At 45.6% G+C, this 15016-nt stretch overlaps 1 long non-coding RNA gene and 1 other non-coding gene across 2 annotated transcripts; one reads left to right on the forward strand and one right to left on the reverse strand.

Moving 5' to 3' along the window:
* Positions 1-5262: 5262 nt before the first annotated feature.
* LOC147917388 (uncharacterized) lies at positions 5263-7984 on the reverse strand. The gene is made up of 3 exons (XR_015549553.1): positions 7327-7984; positions 6365-6541; positions 5263-5727 (listed from the first exon to the last, which is right to left on the reverse strand). It is a non-coding gene; the product is annotated as an uncharacterized LOC147917388 (long non-coding RNA).
* Positions 7985-8247: 263 nt separating this feature from the next.
* LOC147917389 (signal recognition particle RNA) lies at positions 8248-8547 on the forward strand. The gene has a single exon (XR_015551759.1).
* The last annotated feature ends 6469 nt before the right edge of the window (positions 8548-15016 follow it).

Here is a 15016-nt window from a genome sequence, read left to right on the forward strand (position 1 = left end):
ACTCAAAAAAACTGAAATATTTAGGTGTAAATCTAACAAAACATGTACAGAACATGTATGCTAAAAACTACAAAACGCTGACTAAAGAAATCTAAGAAGATCCAAATACACAGACATAACGTCCATGGATTGGAAGATTCAACATGGTAAAGATATCAGTTTTCTCAGTTTAATGCAATTCCTATCAAAATCCCAGCAAGATTTTTTGTAGATATAGACAAAATTACTCTAAAATTTATGTGAAAAGGCAAAGGAACTAGAATAGCTAAACAGTTTTCAAAAAGAAAAGTGGGAGGAATCAGTCTACCCAATTTCAACACTTATTATATAGCTACAGTAATAAGACTGCATGATCCTGATGGAGGGATAGACACATAGATCAATGGAACACAATGGAGAATCCAGAAATAGACCCACATCATATATATGTATATTATATAATATACATTATTTTATATATACAAAAATATATTATTGTGGTATAATATACAAAACATAAAATTTGCCATTTTAACCACTTTTAAGTGTACAATTCAGGAGCATTGGTTATGTTCACAATGTTGTGCAACTATCACTACTATTTCCAAAACTGTTTCATCACCCCAAACAGAAACTTTATATCCATTAAGCAATAACTCCCGTTCCCCATTCCCCTCAACCCCTATCTATTTCCTGTCTCTATTTGCCTTTTCTAGATATTTCATGTAAGTGGAAACATACAATATTTGTCCTTTTGTGTCTGGCTTATTTCACTTGGCATAATGTTTTCAAGGATCATCTATATTGTAGCATGTGTAGGACTTCATTCCTTTTTATGGCTGAATAATATTCCATAATACCACATTTTGTTCACCCATTCTTCTGTTGGTGTTTCCACCTTTTGGCTGTTGTGAATGATGCTGCAAAAAGATCAGTGTACAAGTAACTGAGTCTTGATTTTCGATTCTTTGGGGTATATACCTAGGAGTAGAATTGGTGGACCATTTGGTAATTGTATGTTCACCTTTTTAAGGAACTGCCAAACTGCCTTTCACAGCAGCTGTACCATTTTACATGCCCACCAGCAATGTACCAGAATTCCAATTTCTCCACATTGTCCAACATTATTATTATCTATTTTTGTTTTTTAAATTATAGCAATCCTGGTAGGTATGAGTGGTATCTCATTGTGGTTTTGATTGCATTTCTTTAAGGACTAATGATGTAGAATTAATGGATAGAGTTAATGAATGAATGAATGAATGCACAAAGGGATTTACTATTTTAATAAAATTTTTTATCATAAAAGGATAAATCATTCTTCTAGTTTATATTATTATATTAATGTACAAGAGCATTAATATTAGTTTCGATAATGATAAATCATAACTCAGCATTCGTATCTATTTGTTTTGATTATACAAATACCCTTTTTGGTATATGCAATATTTATTGTTTATCCATACATCATGGTGGCTATAGATTGTCTCCTTTAACAGAATATATTGCAACTAATGTGTAGTGGTTTTGTCTGCCTATATTTCTTGCCACATGCCAGGCCATGCCCCCCTTGGGAAATGAGCTGTGCCACAAAATGAATTAGAGCTCTGTCACTGTACAGTGAGGGGGTTCATTTGAACAGGCACAGATGGCCTGTACCTTCAGGGATTCTCTGTATAGATAGGGCTGCTTTCAGGATGCATTAGCCCTAAAAGCAGCCCCTGAGGAAACTATGAAGCACTTTGATTATAAATCATCATACACAGAAATCATAGTGTAACACAGTATATTGTGAATTGTGCTAACATAATGTATTTGTAAAGCATCCCCTAGCAAGCACCCATGGTGCTATATATTCAACCATCGCATCATAAAATCTCAACAAGTAATATTAAAAAGTTGTCTAAACCACACATCAAAAGCTTAAAATTTCCCCCTCCAAAATAAAAGTGAAAGTAGGTTGCGATTTGAACCTCAGAAGGCCTCAGTGTTCTCCCACTGATTCATGGTAAGAGGAGGAGGTCGTGGGGAGGAGATATTACCTTCCTCACCACCTCCAGGTAGGAAGATCCTGAGGATTGTGACATGAGTGTACTCGGGGCCAGCAGTCAGGCAAGGTTAGACACTCTTCCAGTCATTCCTTTCTTAGAAATGATGCCCTTTCCTCTAGGGTCCAAGGTGAATACACACAAACTTATATATTAGACTATTGGTATCATGTCAAGCAAATTCATTGTTTCCCTGTTTACACTTTTATTCTCAAAACTAACCTTTATCCCCAATATTAACTAATAGTTAATTAGTTAATAGGGCACCTAGCACATAACAGGTGCTCAATAATTATTTGCTGGATGAGTGAATGAATGATTTAAGCAAAGAATGTTATCTTGATCCTCTCTCACCTTAGTCAGTGAAAGCTGTATGCAGTTTAAAGTATTTGTTTTCCTACCAAAAGCCAGGCTGTTCAAATACATTAACCTCAGCAAATAATTAGCCTTGAAAATAGAAATTCATGAAAAGCAAACCAATTTGCCAATTATTATGGCTGGGTGTGATATTAGCCTAAGACTACAGAGTCCTCAAACAAAGGAAGCACACTTCCAAACGTTATCTGATGAAAGTGAAACATTCTAATGAATTCTAATACTTTCAAACTGAATAAATTAAATACAGCAGAAAGCTTTTGCCACACTGGTGTGAAGAGATAGAATCAATAGCTGCGATAAAGTCTGTTAAATACTGGAATTTTAATGTATGAAGTTTGGTTTGGGGACGTGATTTATTCCACGTCAGATCAGAATCAGTGTAACAAATTGCTATGCTGTAATAGAGTTCTACCAACTTCTAAACCGTTAACACATTTCGGCAGAACTGCGGGATGAAAGTCAAAACATATTCAAACTGAAGAAAATAGCCCCTCAAGTTTAACAGAGTGACACTGCATAAGTAACTTTGTCCACTGTTAGGATTTATTCTGATATTTTAAAACCTGCACAAGAAATGAGTTTCTGGATCAATATTTTGTATTAACCATAGTAAAGTCTCTTCCTCGATGCAGGGTGTGGCTACGAAGTAAACGTTTATTATGTCAAAGTGTTAATTCTCGTTAATCCATTGTTCTTTTATTAAATATAATAGTATCAGGGTCAGCCTGCAGGGGCACGTCTCTGAAATGCAAATAACCTATCGTAATGGAAAGCCTCAGGCAAGTGGCCCCACTGCGGTGAGCGGCGACGAGCAGGCCAGTCTGTCAAAGGGCGGGAACAGGGGGCCTTCGTGGCAGGACGCAGCCCAGGACTGAACCGCGATTCGGCGCCCGAGGTCAGGACGGGTACTTCGTCCGCCTTCCCTTCCCCCGGGGGCCCCGCCCGTCTCTCCCCTGGTGGCCCCGCCTCCCCTCCTTATGCCCCGCCTCCCCCTCCCCCAGGGGCCCCGCCTCTCTCCTGATGGCCCGCCCCTCCCCTGAGGGCCCCGCCTCCCCCCTTTATGCCCCGCCTCTCGCTCCCCTGGTGGCCCCGCCCCTCCCCTGGGGGCCCCGCCTCTCCCCTGGGGGCCCCGCCCGCCTCTCCCCGGGCGGCCCCGCCTCCCTCTCGGAGGCCCGGCCCCGCCCCGTCCGCGGTGCTACCCGGCGCAGGTCCCTGTACTGCTCTGCAGCCGGTCTCGGCTGGCGGTCCAGCAGGTAGCTTTCCTCCGGGCGCACCCCTTTCTCTCTTAGTCTGTGATCTCTGCGCCTTCTTTCTTCGGCCGCGTCGGGCCTCCTCCTCCGCTGTTCTCTCGGGGCTTAGCAGTTGGGGCCTGTGCGGCCTGGATCCAGCCTCAGCCTGTCCGGTGCTCCTGCCTGACGGCTGCTGAGGCCGCAAGCCGGGAGCCAGCGTGCCCACAAGCTTTCTCCCCCGACCAGTGCAGAAAGCCTTTCCGTCTGACCCCATGCTCTTCCTCGTTTAACGTCCGGGAAGGACTAATTTATAAATGTCTTGAGCCCAACGAGTGCAGTTTTGTAGACAGACTGAGACATTCCATTTGGGATGAGTGCAGTATCCCTTCTAACGTTTAGTGCCTCAAAATTAACAGCCATTCGGGTTATGTTTTGAACGAGCAAAACCCCATGCAGCCAGACATGACCTTGGTTTTTGCACTCTTAAAAAGTAAACAACCATGATAACAAATGCTGGTGAAGATATGGAAATCCTTGTGCACTGTTGGTGGGAATGTAAATGGGTGCAGCCACTATGGAAACGGCATCGAGGTTCCGCAAGAAATTCAAAATAGAACTACCCTATGGTCCAGCCATCCCAGTCCAAAGGAAACAAAACCATCATCGGGAAGAGATATGTGCATTGCCATGTTCATTGCAACTTTATTCACACTAGCCAAGGTATGGAAGCAACCTAAGTCTCCGTCCACCAATGAATGGATCCAGAAAATGTGCACACACACACACAGAGGAATATTCTGCAGCCTTTAAAAAGAAGGAAATGCTGTCAGTTGAGACATGGATGAACCTGGAGGGCATTATGCTAAGTGAAATAAGCCAGACAAAGACAAATACTGCATGGTATCATTTATATGTGGAATCTAAAAAAAAAAAAAAATTGAACTCATAGAAACAGAGGTAGAAAAGTGGTTGCCAGGAGCTGGGGTGGGGGTGGGGGATACAGGGAGAGGTGGTAAAAGGGTGCAAACTTTCAATTATAAGATGAATAATGATGTAATCTATGCAGAAATAGAAGTATAATGATGTACACCTGAAATTTTTACGATATAAACCAATGTTACTGCAATAAACAAAAAATTTTAAAAAAAAGATGAATAAGGTCTGAGGATCTAATGTATAACATGGTGACTATAACTGATAACTGTATTGGATAACTGAAATTTGCTAAGAGAGTAGAACTTAAATGTTCTCACCAAAAAAAGAAAAAAAAGAAAAAGTAACTATGTGAGGTGATGGATGTGTTAATTAACCTGATAGAGGGAATCCTTTCACAATGTATATCAAATCATCACGTTGTACACTTTAAATGTCTTTCAATTTTATTTGTCAATTATACCTCAATAAAGCTGGGAAAAAATAGTCACAGAACCGAAAAAAAGGCAGACACCGATTCAAGTTTGTGCATAATTAACTTAGCACTGGATAGTATGCATATCAATACAGGTGAAATGTACAGAATGATGAAGTGGTGGTTAGTGTAACTGACAGTGGTTCAGTTTAAGTCATCATAAATTATGCATCAAACTGAGAGACTTACACTGCCACTGAAAGTATAGTGACAAATGAGAAAATCAGAACATAGTTTTATTTACAACATAATTATAATAAAAATGGATACGAATATAAATATTGTAGGAGGATGCAGGACTCAAACTAGAAAATCAGACTCCTTACAGGAGGCTGAGGCTGCCTCATCCCATTGGGGCGCCCTGGAGATGCCTGGAGCTTTTGGTTCCTGCCCTTTCTGAGTTTTGGTTAGCTGGGTTTTCCTCTGTGAGCTTCCCTATATCTGTACAGAGTACGCTGCAATAACAGAGACCCAAAAATATAATGATTTGAATGAAGTAGAAGCTTCTTTCTCACTTAACAGTCCAGAGGTAGAAGTGGCCCAGGCGGCAGGGTGGCTCAGCTCGAGTCACCTGTGGACCCTGGTTCCTTTCCTCTCGGTCCTCTGCCATACCTTAGGATACTTTCCTCTTCTGCATGGTTAAAGCTGGGGCACTGCCACAGGTTTGCTTTGGCGCCATCTAGCTCTGGGGAAGGGCAAAAGAGCAGAAGCAGAGGACAACTGGCTTTTTTAAGCAAGTGATACAGAAGTTGCACACATCACGTTCATTAATATTCTGTTGGTGAGAACTTGACCACACTTGGTTGTAAGAGAAACTGGGAAATGTGGTCTCTAATCAGAGCTTCATGTGCCCAACTAAAAACGTATTCGTGTAGTAAAAGGGGAGAACAGACTTTGGGGGACAACTATCATTCTGCCACACTTCCCCCATTTCCTTACAATTAATTCCTTTTTTTTTTGGTGAGAAATACTGGCTCTGAGCTAACATCTGTTGCCAATCCTCCTCCTTTTGCTGAGGAAGATTGGCTCTAAGGTAACATCTGTGCCCATCTTCCTCTATTTTGTATGTGGGATGCCGCCACAGTATGGCTTGATGAGCGGTGCATCGGTCTGTTCCCGGGATCTGAACCTGCGAACCTCGGGCCACTGAAGCAGAGCACGCAAACTTCACCACGCCACAGGGCCAGCCCCCAATTAATTCCTTCTTAAGAGGAGTTCGCTTACGTCAGTTTACAGTCCTTGCCGCTTGCAATTGAAGTACCCTAACTGATGCCTCGTTCTTCAGGCCCCAGTTCAAATGACACCTCCTCAAGGAGGCTTACCTGACTACTTTCTCTAAAGAAGGTCTTCTCCCCTTTTCCTGCCACCATGTTTATCTCAGCACTTTACTTCCTTTATGGTACTTGTCACAGCTTGTAATTACAACATTTTTCTGTTTTTGTCTGTCTCCCCAGCATGTCTTTTTCTTCACCACTGCTCTCCATCACCTAGCACAGTGCCTGTGATTGGAGAGGCAAGAGACAAATATCTGGTGTTAAATGAAGGAAACAGTGGTCAAGAGTGCCTCAGAGTTCTGAAGTGACCAACTAAACACACGGACAGAGAGTGAGAACACAGGAAGTTAGGCAAGTTTGGAGGGACGGATCAGAAGATGATCAGTTTTGCTCGCACATATTGAATCTGAAGTTTTGAATGATTTCAAGGTGACATGTAGTAGGCAGCTTAAAAATATGAATCTGGAGCTCTGGAAAGAGCATCACATGGGAGCTATAGACTTGAGAGCTTTGAGAATTGATGAGATCACTCATGAAGAGCATGGAAGTGACCAGAGAAAGTTTAGGAGGGCATACACAGAACAACACCTGTAGAGTGGGCAGAGGAGGAGAGACCAGCACAGCCTGGGAGGACCTCCAGAGGCTGTCAGCAAGAGCCACGGAGCAGCTTTCAGGGGAGGCAGTGGTCACAAGCAGTACAGATGGGGGGTGTAAACTATGTCACACAGCTCTGAGAGCGCCCCTTAGATCTGCAGGCTTAGGTATGGGAGCATTACTAGCGCGGTGCCAGTGGATTGGTGGGCTGTGGACTGAAGTAATGTTAGGAAGGGAATGTAGTAATTGCAGAGCATGCTTCAGGACGTGCAGCCGTGAAAACACAGATCTCGTTTGGAAAGAGAGCCAAGGTCAAAGGGGAGTTGTTTCCGAGATGAAAGAAAGCTGGAATCTCTCTATAAAAGTGAAGGAAGGAGAGGGGACGGGTGTGGAAATGATGATGGAGAAATGCTGACCTACTGGGTTGGAGACAGGAAGGGACGACAAAGGGTAGCCCTTCCTTGAGTATGTAGAGACGAATTCAGCGAAGGCAGGAGCAGCAAGGAGTTGAGGGAGTTACCCCGAGGTCTTTCCTTTGACCAGGAAGGAGAGAGCCGTCACCTGCTGTAAGGGGGACGGGGCTGGGCTGGCGTCCAGGAGGAGAGGGTGGAAAGACGCCCACAGGAGACGAGCCAAGGGTCCGCCGGCTGCAGGTCTACTCCGGGCGGGCCTTCTCTTCCCTTCTCTCCTCTCCCTCCTGACCCGAGCTTGCTCCAAAGGACCCAGGCTGCCAGCTCCCAGCGCGCCCCGTCTACGCGGACACCAGACCTCCCCGACGGCGGGCGGCGGGCACGGGCGACACTGCCCGCCCCGCGCTCTCGGGGCCCCCGGCCCCTCCCGTGGGCTCGCCGTGCGGCGCAGGCGCCTCCGGAACGCCGCGCGCACCCCGGACTGAGGGCGCTGGTCCCTGTCCACAGCGTCCCCGGCGCGAAGCCCGCAGCCCAGGCCCGCCACGGGAGGGCGAGGCCGAGCCGCAGGTGACACCACAGCTACACACAGAACAATCCTGTGACACCAGAGCCCCGTGTCTGCGCAGAACTCCGGAGGCCAGGCCGCAACCGTAACATCCCCTCGCCACGCTCGCCCCCCAGGCAGGCGGGACGGCGCCCACACGCCCTGACGTCACCACGCCGAGGCCTCCTGACCGCCCCGCGCTGGGCGCGCCTCTCCCCGCGACAGCCCCGCCCCCGCCCCGCCCTGATGACGCCATCGAGCCTCCGCCTCCAGACCGCCCCGCGCTGGGCGTGCCTCTGCCCGCGACAGCCCCGCCCCGCCGCCCCGCCCCCGGTGACGTCAAGCGCCGCAGCCTCTAGAGCGGCCGTGCGCCGCCTCCGAGCGCCGGGCGCGGTGGCGCGCGCCTGTAGTCCCAGCTACTCGGGAGGCTGAGGCAGGAGGATCGCTTGAGCCCAGGAGTTCTGGGCTGCCGTGCGCTATGCCGATCGGGTGTCCGCACTAAGTTCGGCATCAATATGGTGACCTCCCGGGAGCGGGGGACCACCAGGTTGCCTAAGGAGGGGTGAACCGGCCCAGGTCGGAAACGGAGCAGGTCAAAACTCCCGTGCTGATCAGTAGTGGGATCGCGCCTGTGAATAGCCACTGCACTCCAGCCTGGGCAACATAGCGAGACCCCGTCTCTTTTGCTCCCCTGAAGGGTCCCTATGCTCCCTACATCAGTAATAAAACTTTGCTCCTCTCCAGACTCACATTTTTCGTTTTCGGGAGTCTACTCACGCGTGCGTTAAAAATAGACGGGATGTAACTGGGCTCTGTTACTGGCTCCCTCTTCCCTCTGTTGACGTTTGTCTCCTTTCTGACGTCTCCTTTAGGGCTAAAGCTGACCGGGAGACTGGACACTTGAGGACATTTCGCCCCCTCACGACCGACCCCTACTGGAGACGCGTGCAAACGATTCTGCCAAGAGCTGCTATCCCGCTCCACGCCGCCAGGGGGTAGTCGTTCACCGCCGTCACTCTGGAGCCCACGGGGGGTGCCCGTTTGCTCACAAACGTTTGGCGAAAGGCCTCTGAACAGCAGTGCACGATGCGGCCCGGCTCCAGAAGGCCAAGTTCTTCCCGCGTTGGTGCCGTTTGCTACTCTGTTACCACGTCTCCCTCCCCACCTCCTGACGCGGGAGGACCCCTTCCTTCACCGCCGTCCTGTCGGGGTTTTTGCTTTTAAATGTTGCAGACAGAAGATCTGGCTGATTACAGCCTTGACCCCATTCCTTTCAAATGGTCAGAAGTTCTTGGCGGTCTGTGACGGTTAATCCATCTTTATGAAAGAACTATCTTAGTTCTCTGTCAAATTCTGGCAGGTTAGAGGCAGTAGAAATTGATCAAACATTCTCATCAGTCTTGACGTTAATCTGGTAATCTATTGGGAATCTCAAGACTCCAAGCACAGATTTTCAGTACTTGCAAAATGAAGAGGCAAGGGGACAATGTAATAAGCTTTTCATAAAGCTAACTATTCCATTTTTTTGAGATGACTCGTTCCATTTGAACAAACATGACTGTTAGAATAAGGTCCTCCTTGGGCTGGCCCGGTGGCTTGGTGGTTAAGTGCGCGCACCCCAATGCTGGTGGCCCGGGTTCGGATCCCGGGCGCGAACCGAGGCACCACTTCTCCGTCCATCCTGAGGCTGAGTCCCACATACAGCAACTAGAAGGATGTGCAGCTATGACATACGACTATCTACTGGGGCTTTGGGGGAAAAAATAAATAAATAAAATCTTTAAAAAAAAAAAAAAAAGAATAAGGTCCTCCTTGAATTGAACAGATTCTCTGCCCCACGGCTGCTTCTGGGTCTGCCCTCTACAACCATATGGAATAAGTCTTATTCTGATTCTTCAGGACAACTTTTCAAGAATTTAAAAGTCACCTCCAAGTCAATGCATTTTTAACTAAATGGAAATGCTTTTTTACTTTTTACCCCATTCCACCCAAAAGATGGGAGGCAAAATACTTTGGGCATGTCTCGTTTGTTTTTCACTAAGCGGATCCCTGAATGTGGCCCAGAATGACTTTTCACTAAGTGGATCCCTGACTGTGGCCCAGAATGACTTACTTGTGGGTGTGAGGACTGCGTTTGAGTACCCCTCAGGTTCCCACCTGCCTTCAGTCTTTTCCACCACCTCTGGGAGAACTTCTCAGCTTTGTGAAACTGAGATGTGGAAGGCAGAATAATCCACTTCACCCAAAGATGTGCCCATCCTAATGTCTGGAATTTATGTTACCGTACATGGCAAAAGGGATTTTACAGATGTGAACGAATTAAGGATCTTGAGATGGAGAGATTATCTTGGATTATCCCAGTGGGCCCAATGTAATTATAGGATCCATAAAAGAGGAGGGCAAGAGGGTCGGGGTCAGAGTCAGAGAAGATGTGGCCTGGAAGCAGAGAGGGTCATGCAGGGTCACCAGCCAAGGAAAGTGGACAGTCTCTGGAAGGTAGAGAAGGCAAGGAAACATAGCCTCCCCTAGAGCCTCCACAAAGAATGCAGCCCTACTCACCCATCTGGGACTTGGTGACCTTCAGAATTGTAGATAATAAATTTGTGTTGCTTAAGCCACTGAATTTGTGGTCACTTGTTACAGTAGCAACAGAAAAGGAATACATGAGAGGTGTCCAGGTTAGTCTTTACATGAAAAAACTCTATGAGGTCAGAAAGGAATCCTTCCAGTAACTGTCTTCTTAACATGCTCATACTTTTTTTTTTAACTTTTCACATTGAACAAGTTTTCAGGGTCAATACTTTTTTCCGTGTGTGTGTGTGTGTCTGTATGTCTTTCTCTAAACCATATTTTAATGATTCATCCATCCATCCATCCATCCATTCATCCATCTATCCATTTGAAAAAAGTTTAAGGCCAAATATTTACCATATCCCATGTTGATATGAGATAAGCAGAAATAACACTATAGATAAGTCATCGCCTTTGTAGAGCATCCAGTCTAGCGAGGGAGGGGGAGCAACAGTCATTTAAAAATGAGCCATGTAAGGTGTGATTTAGGGTTCTTGTGATACCCTGCAAAGTATATTTAATCCATCAGCCTGCCTGAATGCCTGAACTCTCCAATAACGAAGACTCTCTCCTGAGCTAGGGCATGGCTTTCGGAAGGCTGTTGTTAACGGATGCATGTTGTTTGGCATTTACTCAACACCGTTAGAGGATGCCTATTACAACACCCAGCCAACACTTGGTTATACCTTACAACAGCCTACAACATCCATGAAAGACATTCGTAGATCGTGAAGTCGACCATAATTTGTTAAGCCTTTAATTGTGCGAATGGTGTAATATTTTTGACATACGATGACTTTAAAGTTTTACATATTCAAACCTATTAATCTTATTTTTTATGCTTTCTGCTTTTGGCGTTTTGCTTGGAAGGGTCTCACGCATCCCAAGAGCGTATAAATATTCACATTGTTTATGACTTTGTCATCTTTAGAGTACACATGTCACTGATTTGAAAATAATACCCAGTCTCTGCAAAACAATTCTTTTTTGTTCTTAACTCTACTTTGTTTACTATTAAAATCAGAACACTTTAAAAAAATTTTTTTGCTCAAATTTGCCTATTTTTTGTGTTGTCTATTGTATATACTATGGACTGAATGTTTGTGTCTCCCCAAAATTCATCTGTTGAAACCTAATCCCCAATGTGATGGTATTTAGAGGTGGGGCCTTTGGGAGGGAATTAGATCATGATGGTGGAGTTCTTATAAATGGGACTAGTGCCCTTATAAAAGAGACCCCAGAGACCTCTCTTGCCCCTTCCACCATGTGGGGCCACAGAAAGAAGATGGCCATCTGTGAGCCTGAAAAACAGGCCTTTACCTGACATCAAGTCTGTGGGCACCTTGATCTTGGACTTCCCAGCCTCCAAAACTGTGAGAAATGGGTGTTCATTGTTTAAGCCACCCAGTCTATGGTATTTTTGTTATAGCAGCCTGAAAGGACTAAGTAATGTATAACAAACCACTCCAAAACTTAGTGGTTTGAGATAACAACCATTTAATTATATCCCATTATTTTGAAAGTCAGTACTTTGGGCCAAGCTCTTCTGGACAATTCTGCTCCAGGTAACACTGACTGTGGTCACTCCGGGTATCCAGCTGGTGGCTGGTCTAATCTGGAGGGTCCAAGAGGACTTAACACCCATGCTGGTGCCTTGACAGGCTGGGCTGTAAAGCTGTGCTCAGTCAGGCCCATCTCCCCTCCAGGTAGTCTCCAGGCCTCTCTGTGGCAGGTTGTGAGGAGTCTCATGTAGTCACTCAGGCTCCAGGAGACCAAGGTGGAAGCTGCCAGTCCTCTTAAAGCACAGCATCACTTCTGTCTGCTGTACTTTATTAGTCAAAGCAGTCACAGGCTAGCCCAGATTCAGAGATGGGGAGGGAACAGACCCACCTTACCCATGTCAAAGAACTTGTGGCCATTTTTAATCCCCACTAGACATATCTTTTAACTTTTAGTTTTGTTTTGTTTTTTACTTTTGTGAGATGTGTCAACTTAAAAAGCAAATTTGCCTGTTATTTTATCTCAAAATGAGTTTATTTGGGAATAGCCAAAAGAATTGCAATTTGGGATATGCATGCTGTGGCAAACCAGAGGCAAATCCAGCAAATAAAGAAGAGGAGCTGCCTTTATAGAGGAAAGGGGGAGCAGGGAGGGGCTGTTCTAAAGGAAGGTCCTTTGGGGAAGACTGACAGTTCAGGGTGGCAATGGCTTCTCCTTGGCCAGGCTGCGGTGTTTCTGATTGGCTGAGCTACAGGTTTCTGATTGGCTGGGCTGTTGCTGGAGAAACCCTTTGGTAGTAAAGTAGTTTCGCTTCCTCTCCAAGATGGGAGCGTTTGTCTCTTCCTGTTTGATGTAATTGATGATGTGTGATAGGGTGTGAGAGCTCCCCCTGCAGGACTTCCCAACCCCAATTTAGTTAAGGTTTCTTTTACTAATTTCCACCATGGGAAAGGCTATAAATGTAGTGTGAAGTTTAAAGAACTTGTAGAGTGAACAACTGTATAACTGTTATCTAGAAATAGAACTGGCTAGCGTCCTGAAGCCCATCCCCATATACCCCTCCCTCTCAGACATGACTACATTCTGACTTTGTGATTTTATCTTGTTATTCTCCATGGTTTTGTTACCTGTGTATGCACCCCTAAATAGCTATTCCTTCTTTGAACAGTCTTGACTGCTAGGAAGTTCTTCTTTGTGTTAAGACTTGATTAATTTCCCTGAAATCTCCTCTCATTAGTACTAGCTTTAATCATTGGGGTTACAAATAACAAATTTAACATCATTTCCGCCCATCAGCATATCAACCATTTCTCGCCTTACATGGTTTCAATCTTATTTCACCTTTCTGTTTGTCCAGTTTGTATATCTTTCCTAGAAAGTATGATCCCCAGTACGGAACACAGTATTCTACCTCCAGTTCATCATCCGAGCATAGGACTGGAATCTCTCCTCTCTCATTCTAGATCTCACACTTCTATAGATAAAGCCAGAGAGTGGTATTCACTAGTACTGTTACCACCCAACGTGGGGCCTTCTGCTCGCCACAAGACATGCCAGTAGTCAAGAGGCAAGGTGGTAGGAGAAAAAGGACTTTTTTATTACAGCTTGCTAGCAAGAGGGAAGATGGATGACTCATGTCCAAAAGAACCATCTTAAGGGGGCACAAAATCTTACAGCAGTTATATAGGCCATTGTGTTATTGGGGAGGGGGTCAGGAATGTTGACCTTCTGGTGTTACAGACCGGGAGTGCCACACCGGATCTTTCAGTTTTCACTGACGATGGCTATCAGCATAGATTCTTTGTTTGGGGGTCATGACATTCCTAAGGAACTCAAAAACACGAAGTTATCATCGTATCGCAGCTGGGAGGTACATGCACAAGCAGGGGTCATAAAATCTACAGAGCAGTTGACCACCTGGAGGGTGCAGATCCAGGTGGGTTAGTTTGTCAGAGGTCATTCAAAGTTACAATCGAGTTGTTCTTTTCTACAATATGGTTTCCCTTATGTCAACCTTGTCTTGAGCCGGTATCAGTACTGAGCTTATTGGAGACTGAAATATCCAATATAAAACAACGCCTGGGGCTCAGTTTGTGGCTATTGAACAAACAAATGGATGAATAAAAAAGCCTGGTAAAAATCTGGCAGACTCAAATATCGTGGAATAGAGAACTCCCAGGCTTTGTATCTGTCAGCAGCAACAAATAAGCTGGCAAAAACTGTCAGAATCAACTTTTTCAGAACTCTAGAATCCAATAAAAAACTTAAAACAACCAGGGAGATACTTAATGAAGAAAGAAACTGCAGAATCTCAGTACCAGAGCTCTGTGGCATTCTGATTTTCCCCGTTACTGTTCCCCACTCCTCCGTCCCGCAGTGGCCTTGAAGACGGTTCACATTCCTGGTGCAAGGCGCTGATAGCAGAAGGAGCAGCACAGACATAATTCTCAAAGATCATAGCTGGGCCTTCTGAGCTGGCTGGTGGCTCCCCGAGGGATCAAGAGTTTGCCTTTGTTTTGACTGCGTAGGGGTTCTTCTCAGGATGAGGAGGCTTCCTGAGCAGCATTCGTTGAAAGCATTTACAGGCAAATATATCAGCTGATGCCACCTGGGGCAAGAGATAACAGTCAGGGCAAGAAATAGACCCAAAAGGCTGGGCAGGAAGAAGCTGGGTAAGAAGCTACTTGGGGGAGTAATGGCTAAACAAAGCCCTGATATTCCAGGGAAACTAGGAGCTCACACACATGCCCAGGGCAGAACACAAGCTCAAAAAGACCTGAGAAGACCCTTAGCTCTCACCTCCGGCTGACCTTCAGGCTCAGAGCAGGAAAGAAGTGAAGGCTAAGGCGGGGTTGTGAACTGCCACAGTAAATGTTGAAGAGGTGCCCTGACGTGGTCCAATCTGCAAAGTCAGGGAGAGCTCTTTTTTTGGTTGGTTGGTTGGTTGGTTCTAGCATTTAAGGAGATCGCTGTCAGACTGTCAGTGGACCATGTTAATCTAATGGAACAGAGGCTTCAGTGGCTACAACAACAAAGAATAAAGACTTAACAAAATTAGTTCAGAGGAAGAGGATCCTGGGA

Source organism: Ceratotherium simum, chromosome 3 (genome assembly GCF_057802395.1).
Source record: "Ceratotherium simum simum isolate JZ-2026a chromosome 3, ASM5780239v1, whole genome shotgun sequence".
NCBI classification, from domain to species: domain Eukaryota; kingdom Metazoa; phylum Chordata; class Mammalia; order Perissodactyla; family Rhinocerotidae; genus Ceratotherium; species Ceratotherium simum.